The 21026-nt window shown below is 42.2% G+C and overlaps 1 long non-coding RNA gene across 2 annotated transcripts; it reads right to left on the bottom strand.

Annotated features, from left to right (window-relative positions):
• Window positions 1-16664: 16664 nt before the first annotated feature.
• On the bottom strand, window positions 16665-17490 carry LOC142371227 (uncharacterized). Of its 2 annotated transcripts, none has more exons than XR_012767989.1 (3): window positions 17408-17490; window positions 17026-17113; window positions 16665-16763 (listed from the first exon to the last, which is right to left on the bottom strand). It is a non-coding gene; the product is annotated as an uncharacterized LOC142371227 (long non-coding RNA). The 2 variants fall into 2 exon arrangements; XR_012767988.1 differs by having other exon boundaries at window positions 17037-17113.
• Window positions 17491-21026: the final 3536 nt, after the last annotated feature.

Raw genomic sequence — 21026 nt, 5'->3', positions numbered from 1 at the left:
TCGCTCTGTTAATGACGCAGTCCATCTTGACAGAACATATTCATTTAGTTTGACTGAGCTGAATTTCCAGATACTTCAGAGTTATGGTACTTTTCTGAATGCAAAAAGTCTGCATCAGTTTTATAGTAAAGGTTTATAAATAAAAACCTATCCATTCCTTTTGTCCCATTGTTAGTTCTTTCAACACACAGACATTTCAGTCTGTGAATTTGCCGTTTGAAGCTGTATTTGCAATGAGTGCAGAGATCTGCTAACAGGAAGTTCAGTCACAGGCAGGAAATGCTGCTTTTCAGAGAGGGAGAGAAACGAGACATAAAAGGGAAATACGGGCACTGCTAACAACAACATTGCTTTTCTCACCACCACTTCAGACTCAAAGTTTGTTGAGAAAGACGTCTTCGTCCTCTCTGTTTCACTTTTGCTGAAAGAAAGAAAGAACAGCCAACCATGAACAACAAGGCAAGTTTATCTGTACAGCACAATCCACCAACAAGGCGATTCAAAGTGCTTTACAGAGACATTAAAACAGTAGAAATAAAAAGCAAGATTCAAAATTTAAACAAAAAAGAAAGAAATAAGAACAATAGACAGAATCAGATCAAATCAGAGTTAAAAAGTGATTAAGTTTTGAAACTCAAGCTTCAGATTTGGAGCTTTATTCAGATGCAGCTGAAAATAGGTGTGTCTTCAACCTGGACTTAAACACACTGAGTGTTCCAGCTGATCTGAGGCTTTCTGGGAGTTTGTTCCAGACATGTGGAGCATAGAAGCTGAATGCAGCTTCTCCATGTCTGGTTCTGACTCTGGGAACTGATAGAAGACCGGATCCAGATGACCTGAGGGGTCTGGAAGGTTCATACTGGGTCAGGAGGTCACTGATGTATTCTGGTCCTGGACCATTCAGAGCTTTATAGACCAGTATCAGAACTTTAAAGTCTATCCTCTGATGGACAGGCAGCCAGTGTAAAGACCTCAGAGCTGGACTGATGTGCTCCACTTTTTTGGTCTTAGTGAGGACTCGAGCAGCAGAGTTCTGAATGAGCTGCAGTTGTCTAACTGACTCTTTAGGTAGATCTGTAAAGATGCCGTTACAGTAATCAAGCCTACTAAAGATGAATGCATGGACTAGTTTTTCCAGGTCCTGCTGACACATCAGATCCTTTAACCTCGATATATTCTTAAGGTGATAGTAGGCTGACTTTGTTACTGTCTTATTGTGTTTTTCCAAATTTAGGTCCGAGTCCATCACTACACCCAGATTTCTGGCCTGGTTGGTAGTTTCTAGGTGTATGGATTGAAGTTCTGTGGGGACCTGTAATCGTTTCTCTTTGGCTCCAAAGACAATTACCTCAGTTTTGTTTTTGTTTAGCTGGAGAAAGTTGTGGCACATCCAGCCATTAATCTCCTCAATGCATTTACCAAGAGCCTGTACAGGGCCTCGGTCTCCTGGTGACATTGTAATATATATCTGCGTGTCATCTGCATAGCCATAGTTTATTTTGTTGTTTTTTATAATCTGTGCCAGTGGGAGCATGTAGATGTTAAACAGAAGAGGTCCCAGGATGGAACCTTGGGGAACTCCACATGTGACTCTTGTGTGCTCAGATGTAAAGTTACCTATTGACACAAAGTACTTCCTGTTCTCTAAGTATGTTTTGAACCAGTTTAGTACAGTTCCGGAAAGACCCGCCCAGTTTTCCAGTCGTTTCAGTAATATATTGTGGTCAACTGTATCAAATGCAGCACTGAGATCTAGTAAAACTAAGACTGACATTTTTCCACCGTCTGTATTGAGACATATGTCATTAAACACTTTGGTCAGAGCAGTCTCAGTGCTGTGGTGCTGTCTAAAACCTGACTGGAAGGTGTCATAGCAGTTATTTTGTTTTAAAAAGTAATTAAGCTGTTGAAAAACTGCTTTTTCAATGATCGTACTTAAAAATGGGAGATTTGAGATAGGCCTGTAGTTGTTCATTTGTGTCTCTTTCAGCAGAGGTTCGATTCCAGCTGTGTTTAGTGGCTCTGGAAACACACCTGACATTAAAGACAAGTTCACCATCAGTAACAGGTCTGACTCCAAAATCTTTGAGACCCTTTTGAAAAAAGCTGTTGGCAGGATGTCTAAACAGCAAGAGGAGGAGTTCAGCTGACGTAAGATGTCCTCCAGGTCTTTGCTGTTAATGGGTTGGAACTGTGTCATGGTGTTTAAAGCGGTTTTCAGTGGAGACAGTACATATGCTGAACCTGCTGCTGATGATGCACCAACTGCTTGTCTAATATTTTGGATTTTGTCTGTGAATAATTTGGCAAAGTCATTGCAGGCCATGGTGGAATGAAGTTCAGTTTCCACCAACACAGGAGGGTTTGTTAGCCTGTCAACTGTAGCAAATAAGGCCGGAGCATTAGGACTGTTTTTGGTGATGATGTTAGAGAAGTAGGACTTTCTTGCATTCCTCAGTTGTAAATTATAAGAGTGAAGTTTCTCTTTATAGATGTTATAATGAACCTGGAGATTTGTTTTTCTCCATCTGCGCTCAGCTTTCCGACACTCTCTTTTTCCATTTTTCACCAGTGTGGAATTTGGCCATGGAGACTTCTTCCTTCCAGAGATAACCTTCACCTTAATGGGAGCAATAGCATCCATAACATTTAACATTTTAGCATTGAAGCTACTGACGAGCTCAAACTTACACAACAGTTTCCACTGTCTTTTATCTTTTTTATATTGTGTATGCATGTTACGTCTCTTTCGCACATCCCAGTAATAAAAAAAAATTAAGATTAGATAGTGCATCACCATACAGCATTTTATTTGTCAAACAAATTAGGAAACGGCAGTTACTGAAAACAGCTTCTATCAACTCAGCGGAAATAATAAAACTCTCATCCCTTTATACATGTTGTGTTTGCTTGAAGGAGCAACATGAACTTGTTTATGTTACTGGCTCACAACTTTTACTTAGTTTTTTTTTCCTCTTGATGCCCGAGTACTGCTTATTTATTTATTTGTCTTAAAATACTTTATATATATTAATGCAAAACCTGGCAGGGGGACAAGGGAAGAGGGTGAGCAAAGGAAAAGAAAGAGAAATGATTGTGAGATACAATACTATGAGAAAACGATGAGAAAAACCAAACACAACCAGCCAACTTGGTGATACATCTATAGAAAGACTAAACAGAAAATATCCTACGGCCTCTGTGGGGAAACTAGGCAAAGAATCACCAGGAGCCTCTGCAGGCATGTCTTTGGACCTGAGCGCTTCAGGGAGAAATTGTCTAGCTATATAGTTACTCTAGATGGTATTTCCTTGGCTTCTAGTTCTACAGTGAGGAACCTTGGAGTTATTTTTGACCAGAACTTATCATTTGACTCGCATATAAAACAGGTTTCTAGGACTGCCTTCTTTCATCTTCGTAATATTGTTAAAATCAGGAACATCTTGTCTCAGAGTGATGCAGAAAAACTGCTCCATGCATTTGTTACTTCAGGATTGGACTGCTGTAATTCTTTATTATTGGGCTGTCCCACATATTCTCTGAAAAGCCTTCAGCTGATCCAAAATGCTGCAGCCAGAGTTCTGATGAGAACTAACAGCAGAGATCATATTTCTCCATATTAACTCCAATTGGCTTGAATTGAACTATATTATTTAAGTGCCTTGAGATGATATTTGTTGTAATTTGGCGCTATATAAATAAATTTAATTGAATTGAATTGAAAACAAATGAAGAAAAAACAAAACAACAACCAAAAAACCACAAACAGCAACAACACCAGCAGCAAGTACATGGACCAAAACTGTGGATATGGATGGTTTGAAACCACAGGACGACACATAACCGTATGATAGCATATGACTGAGTGAATAAATGTGCGTGTATGTTTGTGTTTGCATGAACATGAAAAATATATGGTACCGGTTTTACATGAATTGGGTAGAGGGCTCCAAACAACCACAGTACACACACTCTCCCACACAGCTATAGGCGCCATGGACGGAGCACCCACGGAGATTCCCGAGTACCCTTGTGTGCCAGGCAGCCTACACTTGTCATTGATTTGCTAAGGACCACTCCGCTACCTATTAACGGATTGCGTTGTGATGTCAGATAAACAGCCAAAAAGGCTAGACAGCAACTTGCTGTTAAACTAGCATAGTGGTTGATTTAGCCACCAAAATAGACAAATTTGTTTCAAAAATACCAAAAATATCCACCGACCCGACACCGTCTTCCAGTGAGAACTCTACCGGTTCAACGACTGAGGACAGTAGCAGTGCAGATGTTAGGCAGGGAAAAGGTCGGACTTTTCAAGCTCACTGGAAAGCTAAATACCCATGGATAGACTACAATGCTGCAAAAAACAAAGTATTTTGTGAGATTTGCACTGTTGGATTGTGGATCTAGTTTTTCCTTTATCTTCATCGGAGCCTTTTGGTTACATTGACATCAACTTCTCGTATGCATCACCAGTGTGTAGACTGTGTGTTTGTGAAAGAGAGTGTGTGCACGCGTATGTCAAAATAGCAACGAGTCATGCAAGCACAGTGAGCACCCACCAGCAGAAACATAAATCGGCGCCTCTGCACACAGCTCTTTAAACCTTGGTATTCTGTGGTTGATTGGGTCAGTCTTTGTGTAGCATCTCGCCCCTGTGTCAATTACACTTTCGTAGCTGATTGTAGACACTTGGTCGAGGAAGGTTTGAGTGCAATACTTTGTTGTATGTATTCTTTTATGTGTGAGGGTACAGTTCTGTTGTCAAAACACTCATCAATGTTTGTTTGCTTGGTGCTAATCTTAGAGGAATTTTGTATTTGGAGATGGGATCAGACAGGGAGGTACTTTGAATAACTTTCTTCACCAGACAGTCGTTAAGTTTGTTCTAGGTGTGGTACTCCTTCTGTATTTTTATAATTTTTTTTTGTTGGTCTGGTCTCCACTTGAAACCTTAGCTGTTGTGAGGACATTAGTTCCTGACTGAAAAGCAGATTTGTGCGTAAGCATATATTCATCAACAAAAACAGCAACGGAAGAAAGTGACTTAACCTCTCGTTCACTCAAATGTATGACAATGCATTCAGGCAGACAACTTTCAAAGTCCTCCAACTTGTAAAATAGCCATCTTTATTTTTTCAAAATCTTGACTGTCATCAAGAGGGAGCGCTGCTACAACCTCTTCTGCTTTACCATGTACCATTTTACATTGCAGCGAAAGAGTCCAGACATCAAGTTGCAGCAAAGTGACACTCCACCTCTGTCTTCCTGAAATCAGGAACCAATGCAACGTTGCACTGATTCCTGATTTCACCTTGTAAAGGGAACACAGGAGGTAGATACCGCAGAACCAGCTGAGGCCACAGGTGCAATGTAAACAAGTAGCCCTTGCCTGAGATTCAAGGTCCATTTTTTAATCTCTACATGGAACTGCCTAAGCTTTCTTGCAACTTACAAGATGTGCATGTTTGACTTTCAGCCAAGCATCAACCCTAGACCCACTGGAAGCAGAGAGGGGATTAAATCGAGGAAATGTGACAGGAGTCTTAATCCCGCCAACATCCTCATCATCCTCCTCACAGATAACCAAACCTCACTGAGGTTCACAATCAAATTTGTGCAAATCAGAAAACACAACAACAAATAAAAAAACACAACAACAAATAAAAAAAACACAACCACAAAATAGAAACGACAACGGCATTAACCTAACCGGAAAAGATAGGTACCTTCTGGCGACATGAATCGTCACTGATTGGACTCATTTGAATTGGAAATACAACACATCCAGACAAACAGAAATAATTGGGAATAAGTGGGGCCCTGCTTCTTTTAAACGTGTCTTCAGCGTACGCAGACTCTTTATGTTGTGAATTGTCGACAGCATATCCAGTATCACATCATATCAATGTGCTGCATCAAAATATTCTTTAATAGCAGAACGTACGTTGTCACTAGTGGTGTTCATATTTTGATAACATGTAAACCATAGTCCTTCCGGTTGAAAGGATGGACCACCAATCCAATCAGCGACTATTCATGTTGTCCTAGGGTACCTACCTTTTCTGGTTTACATTTCAGATGAGGAGCAAGAGATGGAAACACGAGCCTCTATTAATGTTCTTTTAAAAAAGGACAAAGATGCTGATATTTGTACCTCCTATAGGCCAATCTCTTTAATGAACGTCGATACAAAGATTCTTGCAAAAGCCTTGGCCCGCCAACTTGAAAAGGTCCTTCCAACAATCATTTCTAAGGAACAGACTGGCTTTATAAAGGGGCGTCAGCTCTATTATAATGTTTGCACTTTGCTAAACGTAATCTACTCGAAAGAAACATCAACCGCACCTGAAGTAGTGATATCGACGCTGAAAAGGCGTTCGATCGAGTTGAATGGAATTATTTATTTTTAGTCTTAGCTAAATTCGAATTTGGTGAAATTTTTATATCATGGTTACACCTTCTCTATACACTCCCCGGTGCCAGTATTACCACTAATAACACTCAATCCGGTTATTTTTTTCTAAATAGAGGTTGTAGACAGGGTTGCCCCCTATCCCCTCTCTTGTTTGCACTTGCAATACAGTCCTTGTCTATGTACTTGAGGACCTCTCTCACCTTTGATGGCATTACCAGGACTCATACAGATTTGAAATTATCATTATACGCCGATGACCTGTTACTATACGTCACAAATCCAGTAGGAGCCTGCCCCGCCATGATTTCACTCTTTTGTAGATTCGGACGGTTTTCAGGATATAAAGTTAACGTTGCCAAGAGTGAATGTTATCCTGTCAATAAACTAGCGATGCAACTCTCCCAGTCAGACATCCCTTACAAATTGAGTCCTTTGGGATTTAGGTATCTTGGGGTTAACATAACCAGGTTGTTCAAATCTCTTTCCTCTGAAAATGTCTCCCCCCTTTTAGCCGAGATTAAGGCAGACTTTCAAAAATGGGGTTCCCTTCTTCTCTCTTTGGTTAGGAGAATAAATACTGTGAAGATGAGTGTTCTGCCAAAATTTCCATTTCTTTTTCAATGTTTGCCTATATATTTACCAAAAAGTTTTTTTTAAAACAGTTGACTCGATTATTTGTCATTTTTTTGTGGAATGGCAAGATACCTAGAGTTAGACAAAAAGTACTTCAGAACTATAAGTTCTATGGCGGCCGCTCTCTGCCAAATGTTCAATTCTACTACTGGGCCGCAAACATAGCTAAAGTTATACTCAGGTGCATGTCAATTGATGTACCTTGGTATCAGCTGGAAGCGCAGTCGTGTCCCCCAGTCTCTTTCTTATTTCCCAACTTCCCTCATCTTCCACCTAACCAGCCATGGGGCGAACTCCTACAAGTTAATCCTTTACAAAGGTCTTTAATCTCAAAAGTTTACAATTCTATCCAATCTTATGATGATCATTTATCCACCAACACAAAGGAGACCTGGGAGCGTGAGCTGGAGTGATTTTTGATGAATGCTGGAGGGAATCCGCATTGAAAGTCATTCACAAAACGTCTTTTTGTGCCCGTTTGACCTTGATACAGTTTAAAGTTGTATTTAGATGCCATTATTCAAAAACAAAGTTGGCACAGATTTTCCCAAATATGGTAGATGTCTGTGACTGATGCGGAGGCTCACCCTGTAATCTTACGCATATGTTTTTCTCTTGTCCAGCTCTTACGAACTTTTGGCAAATTTACTTCAACACCATGTCCAAGGTATTCTCAAGGACTATTCACACTTCACCACACACTGGCATTTTTGCTCTTCCAGAAGACTATACCCCATATTCCACTAAAGAATTGGAAATAATAGCTTTTACCTCTGTAATTGCTAAACGCCACCTCCTTCTGAATTGGAAATCCAGAACAGCTCCTTCCAGCACACAATGGATCAAAGAGACTGTGTCATTTTTGAAAGTTGAGAAAATAAAATATTCAAGTAGCAGAAACTTAAGCAAATTTTACAGTAAATGGCAACCATTTACGGACATTTTTGCGACAATATCCCCCCCCACCCTTTTTTAAATTTATTTTATTTTAATTCATTAATGAATTAATTTGTATTTTTCTATTATTTATGTAATTTATCTGTTATGTTTATGCGGACAGTTTAATCATCTTAAACAGACTATGTCATAAATCCTTTTTCATTGTATAGTCTATTTGGCCTTTTTTTTTCTGCAATCGTTTGTTCTTAAAATATAAAAATATAATCTAAATCTAAGGGTGTATACAAATATGTGTAATGACCACACCATTGTATACCGCTATATATAAGTGCCTCTGTTACTCTTGTATACACATCAATAAAAAAAAGAGCGATGGCAACACGGCAGGCTCTTCAACATCAGCCTCAGTAGGTGAGGGCAACAAAATAAGTTTTAACTTCACAAATTTCTTCACAATGAGATCCTTAAGCTTCTTTTTAACAGCTGCTTTGGGTAGTAGACAGATAAGCGGGCTGCAATTTGAGCCAAATCATCTTTTCAATAACAGTGAAGCTGATCCAGAGAAGGATCATCCAGAAATCGCTTGAGATCAAACAGTGACGTGCTGAATGACCAGCACAAGCTTTTATAGTTGCACCAAATCCAGACAGACTCAAAACATTTATCTATTGACATGGGATTACTTAAATAAATCCCAGATGAGTCCCCACTTGTGTTACAGAAACAAAAGGAGCTTCTCAACACAAAGACACAATTATAACCAAAGAGTAACTATTCAAGCCAAACCAAAAAAAAAAAATACAGAAGGGGTAGCACCCCTAGAATGAAACTTAAAGATTGTCTGGGGGAGAACTATACATAGAAACCTCCCTGTCTCTGGTCCCATCTCCAAATACAAGATTCCTCTAAGATGAGCACCAAGCAAACAAACACTGCGCTCTGTGCTCTCTCACATAAAGGAATACATATTACAAGGTATTGCACTCAGACCTTCCTAGACCAAGTGTCTACAATCAGCCACAAAAGTATAATTGACACAGGGGCGAGATGCTACACAGAGACTGACAACTGCCCCAATCAACCACAGAATACCAAGGTTTAAATATCAAATGTCAGTGAGTGTGCCAGACAGAGGACCAATCCATTGGAGCAAAGAAAAGCCTTTTATGGCAGTGTTTCATTGTGAAGGATTGGGGACCGACTTAATAATAATAATATTAGATTTTATTTATAAAGCACTTTACATCAATTTAATGACCTCAGAGTGCTACATTTTAAAACTAGCAAAAAAAAAACAGTAAAATGATATTAAGATAATTCAGGCAAACTAAAGGCTTTTCTAAAAAGGTGAGTTTTCAGGCCTTTTTTAAAAGAATCCACAGTCAGTGGGGCCCTTAGATGGTCGGGGAGAGCATTGCACAGACTGGGTGCAGCTGAGCTGAAGGCCCGGTCGCCCATAGACCTGAGCCTTGTCCTCTGGAGCTGGAGGAGATTGGCCTGGGGGGGGGGGGGGGGGGGCAGTGCCATGGAGGCACTGGTGGGACAGAAGGGAAATCTTGAATTCGATCCTGTACTGGACAGGAAGCCAATGGAGGGATTTGAGAATAGGTGTGATGTGGTGGTACTTCCGCCCCCCCATCAGGATCCTGGCAGCACAGTTCTGAATATACTGCAGCTGCTGGAGGTTCTTGCTGGGGATCCCGATGAGGAGTGCGTTGCAGTAGTCCAGCCTGGAGGAGACAAAGGCATGGACAAGTTTTTCGGAATCAGGGAGAGTGAGTATGGGGCAGAGTTTGGCAATGTTTCTGAGGTGGAAGAAGGAGGTTTTGCAAAGTTGTTTGATGTGAGCCTCAAAGGTCAGGTGAGGGTCCATCCTAACACCGAGATTAGTGACTGAGGGTGAAAGGTGGATGTCGTGGCCGGAGAAGGTGATGCTGGTGATAGTGGATGACCGGATCTGGTGCAGAGTGCCAACAAGAATGGCTTCTGTTTTTGAGCTGTTTAGTTGCAGGAAGTTTGCAGTCATCCACTTTCGTCATCCATATTCTCTTTCGACTTCACTTTCAGATAAATGTGTCTTCCTAAGTTTAGCTGATGGGAGGCATCCACAATTTGAATTGGACTGAATAAAATAGATGCCCGTAGAACATAACTAAATTACCCCTTTCAGTTACTATCACCCGTCACCTTTCAGCAAAGGTGACAACTTTTTGCTCAAGCTTTGGGTTCGCATTATGCAATCAATGTTTGCATGAGTGTGCATGCGTGTCAAAGTCTGACAGTTAAAGCAACAAACTCATTCAAACATTCATGCAACAGCACCCCCTGCTGTTACACTTCAGGAAGGTCACAGACTGCATTAGCTCAGAGGAGGGCAAAAAACCAGAGGCTGTACATGTCATGGATCCATGGATTCAACGTAGAGAATGCTAACTTTGCAGCCACCCTAAAAACGCAAACAAGAAGTAAGGGAAATTTCATCCAAGATCAGCTGGTTTGGGAGTCCCAGGGAAAATAATATCAACAGGCTGCAGTGTTGCAAAAATGTAGCTTCAAGCATCCAGAGACAGCTTGATTATTTTGTATTTTATTTTGTTTGTAATAAATTTGGATTGGAACAAGAAGCAACAGTAATAGACGAGACAATAGTTTTTGTCTACAGAACAATGATCATGGCAGTAGAGGAGATTCTTTTTCTTTTTACAGACTTTTGATTTATATGGAAGTGATTATCCTAATTGTATTATACACAAGTTTCAGTGGACAGTGGTTGTAGCCATATCAGTGGTCTGTCCACTAAGCGTGGTTCTGATCAATTGTTTTGCAGTCAGGACCAGTTAGCCAGCGGTCTTTATCCACCAAACATCTCAGTGTTGCTTTACTTGTTATCTCCTTCGGTGGCGTGGCATTTTTGGGATTTCTTAGTTCACCATTTTAGTTAACGTGAAAAAAAAAACTACATCAATCATAAAGCCCTGTCTATGAATTCTATCATCTTTGGCCCGCAGGCTGAAGCCTACGGTCTTGGAGGTCCAAACCATTTAGAATAGAATAGAAAATACTTTATTCATCCACCATGGGGGAAGTTCAAATTATCCATCCATCCATCCATCATCTTCCGCTGGTCCGGGGATCGGGTCGCGGGGGCAGCAGCTTGAGCAGAGAGACCCAGACGTCCCTGTCCCCGGCCATTTCCTCCAGCTCTTCTGGGGGGACCCCGAGGCGTTCCCAGGCCAGCCGAGAAACATAGTCTCTCCAACGTGTCCTGGGTCTTCCCCGGGGCCTCCTCCCAGTGGGACGGGCCCGGAACACCTCACCGGGGAGGCGTCCAGGAGGCATTCTCACCAGATGCCCGAGCCACCTCATCTGACTCCTCTCGATGCGGAGGAGCAGCGGTTCTACTCCGAGCCCCTCCCGGATGACCGAGCTTCTCACCCTATCTCTAAGGGAGAGCCCAGACACCCTGCGGAGGAAACTCATTTCGGCCGCTTGTATTCGCGATCTCGTTCTTTCGGTCACTACCCACAGCTCGTGACCATAGGTGAGGGTAGGAACATAGATTGACCGGTAAATCAAGAGCTTGGCCTTCTGGCTCAGCTCCTTCTTCACCACGACGGGCCGGTGAAGAGCCCGCATCACTGCAGACGCTGCACCGATCCGCCTGTCAATCTCCTGCTCCCTTCGTCCCTCACTCGTGAACAAGACCCCGAGTTACTTGAACTCCTCCACTTGGGGAAAGATCTCATTCCCGACCCGGAGAGAGCATTCCACCTTTTTCCGGCCGAAGACCATGGTCTCGGATTTGGAGGTGCTGATTCTCATCCCAGCCGCTTCACACTCGGCTGCGAATCGCTCCAGTGAGAGCTGAAGGTCACGGCCCGACGACGCCAACAGAACCACATCGTCCGCAAAAAGCAGAGACCCGATTCTGAGGTCGCCAAACCGGACCCCCTCAACGCCCTGGCTGCGCCTAGAAATTCTGTCCATAAAAATTATGAACAGAATCGGTGACAAAGGGCAGCCCTGACGGAGTCCAACCCTCACAGGAAACATGTCCGACTTACTGCCAGCAATGCGGACCAAACTCTGACACCGGTCATACAGAGACCGAACAGCCTGTATCAAAGAGTCCGGCACTCCATACTCCCGGAGCACCCCCCACAAGAGTCCCCGAGGGACACGGTCGAACGCCTTCTCCAAGTCCACAAAACACATGTAGACCGGTTGGGCGAACTCCCATGCTCCCTCCAGGATCCTGCCGAGGGTATAGAGCTGGTCCACTGTTCCACGGCCAGGATGAAAACCACACTGGACCTCCTGAATCCGAGATTCGACTATCCGGCGGATCCTCCTCTCCAGTACCCCCGAAAAGACCTTACCAGGGAGGCTGAGGAGTGTGATCCCCCTATAGTTGGAACACACCCTCCGGTCCCCCTTTTTAAAGAGGGGGACCACCACCCCGATCTGCCAGTCCAGAGGCACTGCCCCCGATGTCCACGCGATGCTGCAGAGGCGTGTCAACCAAGACAGCCCCACAACATCCAGAGCCTTTTGGAACTCAGGACGGACCTCATCCACCCCCGGGGCCTTGCCACCGAGGAGTTTTTTGACCACCTCGGCAACCTCAGCCCCAGAAATGGGAGGCCCCACGTCCGAGCTCCCCAACTCTGCTTCTTCACCAGAAGGCGTGTCGGTAGGATTGAGGAGGCCCTCGAAGTATTCCCCCCACCGACTCACGACGTCCCTAGTTGAAGTCAGCAGAGCCCCACCCTCACCATACACGGTGTTGACGGTGCACCGCTTTCCCCCCCTGAGCCGCCGGATGGTGGACCAGAATCTCCTCGAGGCCGTCCGGAAGTCGTTCTCCCCGAACATGCCATTATTTACACATTAAAGCAGGAAGTAAGAGTGAATGAGGGCATTAAGACACTGGTGAAGAAGGGCATCACTAGTTGCCTTAGGAAGGCCTTATTCTCAAACTTTGAACAAAACACTGACAGTGTTCTACCGGGACATTTGTGCTGCTCATACTGCCACTCTGTTTGTTTGTGCAGCTCTGCCGGTTGTGACGTGGCAATACCTGATTACGAACTGCCTCAACAATACACCGATGCCGCTGTCAAAACCAGGGAAGTTACAGAGGATCAAAGACAGATGATTAGAGATATTTTGTACAGGTACAAGCTCACCTTAGTCCAGAACATGCATCTGTACACTAACAGCAGCGATTGCACAGGTTTTAGTAATGAGCTGATAGACTGTGTTCTTGAGCGCTGCACAGATATATTTGATCTCACATTCATAATGGACAACCTACCCGTGTTCAGTAAAAGGCACGGAAAGAAAATTCTCAGCGTTTTTTTTTTATGTCTTTGGGGATTTTGATTACACAGAAGTTGATCTGCTTGCGGAGGACATTGTGGTGCCTGACCAAGACTACACAAGTTACTTTGACTCTGAGGCAAACACCTTGTCCCAATGGAGCAGCCTAGAATCCGGGTTATCACAGTTGAGTGCAGACTGAAACATTTGTTAATCGTTTCACATATGACCACTGTACATACTTCTGACATCTTTGAAAGTACTGCCTGAATGCTCCCTAAACTTATGACAGATGGCTGCTCAATAAAGTTGAGGATTGATATCTGCAATTCTTGTTAAAGTGTTTATTTCACATTTACATCAAACAGAAATAAGGGGTGAATTACAGTTGTATACTTCATAATGTACAGATTAATTACAATGGGCCATAAAAAATGCAACATATCCAGGATTGTAAAATGGAAATCAGTAGTCAAATACTGTAGATACAAGATACAAAGGGAAAAAAAAAAAACATTTGTGACAAGTGACAAACAATGTAACAAACAGTGTGCTGAAGGGTGATAGGGTAGGGACTGACCCTGTGATTCAATTGAGTTCAAGTATGTTTTGGTAAGTACTAGTCAAGATACTAGCATTAAACACTAAAAAAATGTGCTAAATAAAGGTTATTAAATAGGCCTGTTAGAAGAGGCCTGTAGCAGTGCAGACATAGATTTTGATAAACAGTGTGTATGTGCAAAAAGGTAAGATAGTGCAATTATGAGTCAAGAGACTAGCATCAAATGTTATATGGTCTTAAATAAGGGTATTACATAGATCTAAAGATGCCTGTAGGGTCTTTACAAAAGACAAGAAACCACAAATGTGTGGGATTTAGTTTTTTAGTTTTCTCCACTCATTTAGTTTGAGCCTCATCCACTCCCACATTTCTTTATGTTTAATTTTGTGCAACAGATTACTGTCAAATTTAGGGAAGGCCCGAAATTCCCTTCCAGGTATTTTTGATAAGAGTTGACCCTCCCTGAAAACATCTATCAGAGTCAAGACATCCTGTGTCTGCTGCTTGGCATGATGGATGCCACTTGGCTTTTTGACACCCAATTCACTATCCACCTTGTCCATCATCTCCTTCAAAATGCCGATGGACTTGCTAACCCGGCTAGCAGACTCTTCTGACAGGTTTGGACCCTGACCCTTTAGGAAAGACTTTAGGAAATTGTTCAGGTGCTCTAAATGAAGGTCTAGGGCAGGGGTCTCCAACACGTCGCTCGCGAGCTACCAGTAGCTCGCCACCCCTTTCCAAGTAGCTCGCCAAAGGGCCAATGAATCATACATTAATTTGAAAACTTAATTGGTCTCTCGGCAAATCTTGATGAGTCAGCGACCTGCGACCGCAAATTGAATTTGCTCCCGGGCGCAGTCTAGTCACTTGTGTTCGTTTTGCCAGGCTGAAAATCGAAACTTAATCAGGCCAATCAAATCGTGAGGAGTGGGGTCAGAGGCCGGGCTACCTAGTGACGACAGAGGTGCGACGTTTTCGGAGTTTTGCTCACCGGGTACGGTAAAAGTTTAATTTACCAGCTTGCTCTGTTGGTGGGACGATGCTCTGATTGGTTGTTTCGCCATCCTATTGCGTGGCGTTGAGTGCAGAGGCAACTTGACAGACAACCGTTTATCCCGCCCACACTGCTATCCAGCGTCAATAAAAGCTGTACAGGTCTGGCTTGCTAGGCTAGTGAGAAGGAGTTTACGATGGCGACAACATGAGCAGTGCTGTCAAGGCGTTCAGTGCAAAACTGTCATTGTACATTCAGCAAGTGAAAAGCAGAAGATTTCAGCACTCCCCCTCTATCTCAAAGATGCAGGCCAGCGTTTTAGATGTGTCCAAGTATTGTGACCTGTTATCAAGGCTTGGACAGGAGTTTGCTGACAGATTCAGTGACTTTGAGAAACTTGAGCCCTGTGTGACATTTATGGCCAACCCTTTCATGAATGTGGACATAAGTGAGATTTCAGGACAGATGGCTGAACTTTTCTGTGTCGATCCTGAGGAAATGGAAATGGAGGTTATAAACCTTCAAAACAATGTGCAGTTAAAGTCTCAGCAGCATTCACAGCATTTCTGGAGCTTGGTAGAGTCAGATAATTATGAAAATCTTCACCAAGCAGCTCTGAAAATGTTTGCTTTGTTTGGGTCTACATACCTCTGTGAGTCAGCTTTTTCTGACATGAATGTCCTGAAATCAAAGCTCAGAACGAGACTGACTGATGAACATTTAAATGACTCCATAAGAGTGAACTTAAGTGGATACAATCCAGCATTCACCTCTCTAGTTGACTCCTTGCAGTGTCAGTCATCTCACTAGCTAAAAAGGCTGAACTTCTGAACACATTCACACTCACACACACACCTTCACTGCTCAATATTGAACTGAATTAAATGGTTTTTATTGTGAATTCAATTTTTGTTCTTTATTTTTGTGATGTTTTAATACAGAATGTGAGATGTGGACAGTAACATATTGTAAATGTTCAGGAAAAGAAGGCTTATTGAGTTTGTTTGTTCAAAATGTGAGATGATAATAAATGTTACAAAACACAAGTAGCTCTCGGCCATTTTTATTTTGTTAAAGTAGCTCTCAGAGGGAAAAAGGTTGGAGACCCCTGGTCTAGGGGGATGTTGCCCCCATTCCCTCCCCTACTGCTCCAAAACCTGTTCCAGGTCATGCTGTGCGACATCCGAGGGGTCAGACGCGCATTCACCTGAAGTGTCAGGAGTAACGTACTGTATGCATAGTGGCTGTGCGCATAGGCTTTGTAGAAGAGCAGGGCAACTTTGTACAGCCTCATCAGTCGTTCTCCATCACCCTCTTTAACAGCATCCAGCATGTCCAAAATGAAAAAGCTGAAGCTGAGACGTGCCACGGTATGTTCCTGTTTGTGGTCTCTGTTGAGTGTTGTAGTACTAGGCAATGTTTCGGAAGACACATGTAAGTTGTGCTTGTTAAGCTCGTGGTTGTCTCTGGCTTTGACATAGGTGTATACCTGCTGACACCCTGGCACTCGACAAGGGTACTGCTTTGCCCGAGTCAATGTCACAGATGCTTCGCCGAGACCAGTCACAGCCTCTACCACATTCCCAAGCAGGATGTACTTATCGACCACCTCGGCAGATTTGGCATGCAACCATGTTCGCCTCATGTCTGTTGATCCTGATGCAATTTCCTCCGGAACAAACGATTCTGGGGTTTCTAAGTCACATGGAAGAAACCACAAACAAAAGCAAAGGTTTACAATCTTCCCTCTTCCCAAACAGTTAATTTTTAAAGCATTGATGTCCCATTTCATAACACCCTATTTTCCTTCTATATCCTTCAGGCCAAAGTGCTCCATGGCAGCCGTCAGAAGCAGTGCATTAGTGTCTGTGATAACGAAATGTTTGTATGCGCTGTAGGCACCCTTGGGCCCCTGTTTCGTATTGCTGCACCTGTGATACAAAGAAATGTTAGTTGATAGTTTGTACACTATTCTTTCTATGTAGCACTATCACTCTCCTTTTGAACTTATTAACTTATTAATTAACATTAGCCAGCAAAATCAAATGAATTCCTGTTGATTTCAAATTTATTTCACAACCAAAAGAAAAAAAAACTAAATTCATGTAGTGTCATAAATTCATTCATAGTGTCACTACATTACATTACATTTACATTACATTTGGCTGACGCTTTTTAACCAAAGCGACTTACTGCAGCTTTACCTCAACTTTGTCATGTTAGCGCACAGTGTCCCATGGTCCTTTGCAGATTTTTCGCTGAAGAACACTTTATAGTGGATCTAAGTTAACAAAAGAAAAAAAAAGAGAAAAAAGACAATAGTAAAACCAGGGACCATTAAGGAACAATCCCAGATAAAGGTTGGCAAATTAAATTTGCTTCCACAATGGGCGTCCAGATTCCTAGGCAAAAACTTTGTAACTTTATTACACCTTTATGTGAATACTGTGTTTTTTTTTATAGCAGTACAAACACTCTTCAACTATGACCTACTGTCTTAAATGAAATAATGAATGAACTGAATATAACAGTTGCAGCAAACACATTTCATGTCACATTGCAATACATTACTCACTTGAAATAGCATCCTAATGGCATGCCAGTCCTCAAACATGAACTCCATGCCATCAAATCTCTCCTCCATGTTCAGACCATTAGCATAGGCCCACTGTAGGTTTCTGCTATTCGCTTCAGAGAGCCTGTCGCCTCCGACCAAAATAGTTGAAATTCCATCAGGCCGTTTTGGTACATACCTACAATTAACTCATTGGCTGCCAGCCATTTTCATTTCAGAGAGACCCATACTGCCAAGTGTTTTACAGTATTTTGACTGATTTTCCAAGACCCACAGAAAAGTGTCTTATGACTATGTACACACCGAAATTACCAAACGAAAGAGTGACTCTCTTCTTTCATCAGGAAAAAAAAGTTTGTTTCTACCATTTTCAGTCCTTTAGTAATAGACAGTAGAACATAGGTTGGTTTCACCAAAAACAGCTGTTTGACCCAAAAAACGGAGAAAACACGCTTCTTCTTTTTTTGTGCAAAGTGGCACTGCTGCCACCTTGCGGGTAATTTTGCCAGTATATTCTCTGTTTAGTGTTTACAAGCCTAAGATTTAGTGACAAACTCCGCTAGATTGTCCCCCAGCCCGCTCCGTTAAAAAACGCAATTGACGTCTATAGACGTCAATGGCACCGAAAGAGTTAAGACAGAAGAACTTGTTTTTATATCCACTGCTCACAGTTATTAGAATAGAAAGAATTGTGTGACCCTCCTTCCCTCCTTGCTTACGTATTCTGAAAGTGATGAAGTACTTCTGCCAAGTCAGCTGATTTGTTTTCGTTTTTGAAAAGCAGTCCTAATGGGTACTGTAAATGTAAACGGAGTCACAATTAATTTCACTACACTGACATTGTTTTGTGTAGTGAATTAATGTAATATTATTATTAGGGCTGTGACTCGATTAAAATTTTTAATCGAGTTAACTACAGGCTTTGAAATTAATTAATCGAAATTAATCGCATTTTAATCGCATATACTTTATCCTTTAGAAAATTAACATTTTCAACAATATTTCAACAAACACAGAACATATCCCTATTTGAAATCTGAATGTAGCATGCATGAAAACACAGTATATAGAATCTTGGATGTTAAGCTGCGTTGGGCCCCCGTTAGCATCCACGCTAGCTGCTACATGTTTAGCGTTGAGGTGATATTTGAGGCTTGATACGCTGCGGTGATACGCGAATTCCTTGTTGCATAATCTGCACACAACCACGCTCTTGTCGACGCTTCCATCCGTCTGTATTGAAAAGAATAAATTAAAATTAAATGACAAATAAAAAAATAAAAAAATTATAGTGTGCGATTAAAATGCGTTAATTTTTTTAACGCGCTAATATGTGTGTAGTTAATTAATCGAAATTAACGCGCTAAAGTCCCGGCCCTAATTATTATAAGTTCTTACACCATTGGAATGCTGTGCCATTTCTGCTGAATACTGATGTGGTATGTGGCATAAAACCACGTTGGAGAATGGCTTGAATACAGACAGATAACTTGACAGGATTCGGCTGGTAAAAACAATGTACTGTCTTCGCATCTGCATTTGTTCATTCGGTCCAGGGAGTGACAAATTCAGGTCATAGTCCAGAAGATTTCCTATTGGTTTGTTATTAGCCAGGTGATAAGTGGGGATACGGTCCTGGACAGCAATGTGGTGTATCCAATGAATTGACTTGTTGCTGTGTATGGTGGATTGGTAGTGTGTGCATTGAAAAAATCTAAATTATCGAAGATGATGGAATATGTATGTGGTGGAGTCGAGCATCTCTCCGCTAGCGACTGGGATATGATCCTTACATCCTCATGTCCAGAACCCTCGTCCACGGCACTTACTCCAACCATCTCTGATGTGGTCCTCACGTCTTCATCTGATGTTGCCTGTTCCATTGCAGCCACTTCTGATGTGGTCGTAACCTCTTCCTCTGGTGTAGCCTGATCTGTGGCACAGCTTTCAGCCAACTCTGATGTTGTCAAACATTAAAGACAAGTACACATAAGACAACATAACCCAATACATGTCATGTACATGACATTATTTGTGTGTGTGTGTGTTTGTGTCTGTGTGTTACTTCTCACCTGATAATTGAAGGTCTTCCATGCTTCGGAACACACCACTGAGTAACATCTCAGACTTCCTTCTGGTGTCTATGGAGGTTTCGTCCTGCTCTTGACTGACAGACTGACACCCAGCTTCCATTGCCAGGAATTCTTCATTTTGCCTCTTCAATGACCAAAGACCAGATCCAAACTTGTTCACCAATTCCTTTTGCTTTCCAATAGCACTATTGTACGTCGTTGAAATGGCAAATTTGCTGAGCCTTTCAAACACGGCTTTCTTTGCACCCCCATATTGGAGAATGCAGTTTATGTAGTAAGCGAAACCTGACAAGCGATCTTCTCTACCTCTTAATGCAATTGCAGCAGCAGCACAGGTGACAAAGCGTGAGTTTTTTGTGATGGTTGTAAAGAAGGACAAGAGGAGTGGTGAGAGCCGCTGCAGGTCTGACTCAAGGCTGCTTAATGAGAAAGAACTCAAATCTTCTGGTGAAGACCTCCACAACATGCATTTCTTGCTGGGGTCGCAGAGTGTTCTGGATTCACTTTCAATGACTGTAAGGATGCTGACCTTCACTTCCTGTGAAAGCTCCTCATGCTTCATGATTAATTTGGCCACTGCTTTCCATTTTTTGTTCATTTTGTGTTTCACTAACAAAGCATTCTCAGCCTTGTGCACTTCTTGATCAGAAATCACCTGAAAGAAGTTAAACAAAGAAGAAGTCAGAAATATCAATATGATAATAGTCTACAATGTAGGACGACAACATTGACAACTGGCCTGCCAAGTTTTTGTTTATGGAGTGTGGAGTAGCTTTGCAGCATATTATATCATTACTTAATACTTTTACAATTCAAGTTGACTTGCAAGTTGTATTAAATGCGTTAAAATTTAACAGGTTGAACAAATTCATCGACTCCTCTCCCGTTAATGTCTACCGTTCCTATTACCTCTGAGGATTTGCCTTTACCTCTGAAACGTCTCTATCTCTGCTTACTTCATAAAACCAATCAAAATGCTTAAAAATGTACACAAACAGTGACACAAAGGCCCACAATAGGCGGGAAGTCACGTTTCGAGTGACTGGTGCACGCGATTGGTCCAGCCATCACTCCTGTCAAACTAGCTATCTGTGTTGGTGTAGCCTAAACTAATCGTAGAAAGTCTCTCAATATTCGTCATTGTCAAAAAAGTCATCGTCTTATTACAATTTTAGTATCGTGTAGTACTGTAGTATAGTGTAGTGTGTTGATCTGTGTTTTTGTTTTAAAATGTCATTCGCTAAAGAAAGTAGAGTCGCGAAAGCTTTAAACTCTCGTGGCGTCCAATTTTAGCTCTGCTGCTGGACAGCAAGACTTGCTAGCGCTAGTTACTGATTTTTACAGGCAAACGGCAAAAAACGGGCAAAAAACTTTAAACGCGATTTTCTCAGGTTTTCAATCGTAAAAAGAGGGTGGAAGATCATAAATCAAATGGCCATATTTTGAAAACCATCCAACGTATTCATTGGCCTGCCCCCAACAGGTGATGCAATATTAAATGTGTGAAAAGATGAGACTATGCATAA

Source organism: Odontesthes bonariensis, chromosome 21 (genome assembly GCF_027942865.1).
Source record: "Odontesthes bonariensis isolate fOdoBon6 chromosome 21, fOdoBon6.hap1, whole genome shotgun sequence".
Taxonomy (NCBI): domain Eukaryota; kingdom Metazoa; phylum Chordata; class Actinopteri; order Atheriniformes; family Atherinopsidae; genus Odontesthes; species Odontesthes bonariensis.
The sequence above is the reverse complement of the archived record's forward strand: the minus strand, read 5'-3'. Positions and strand labels throughout refer to the sequence as shown.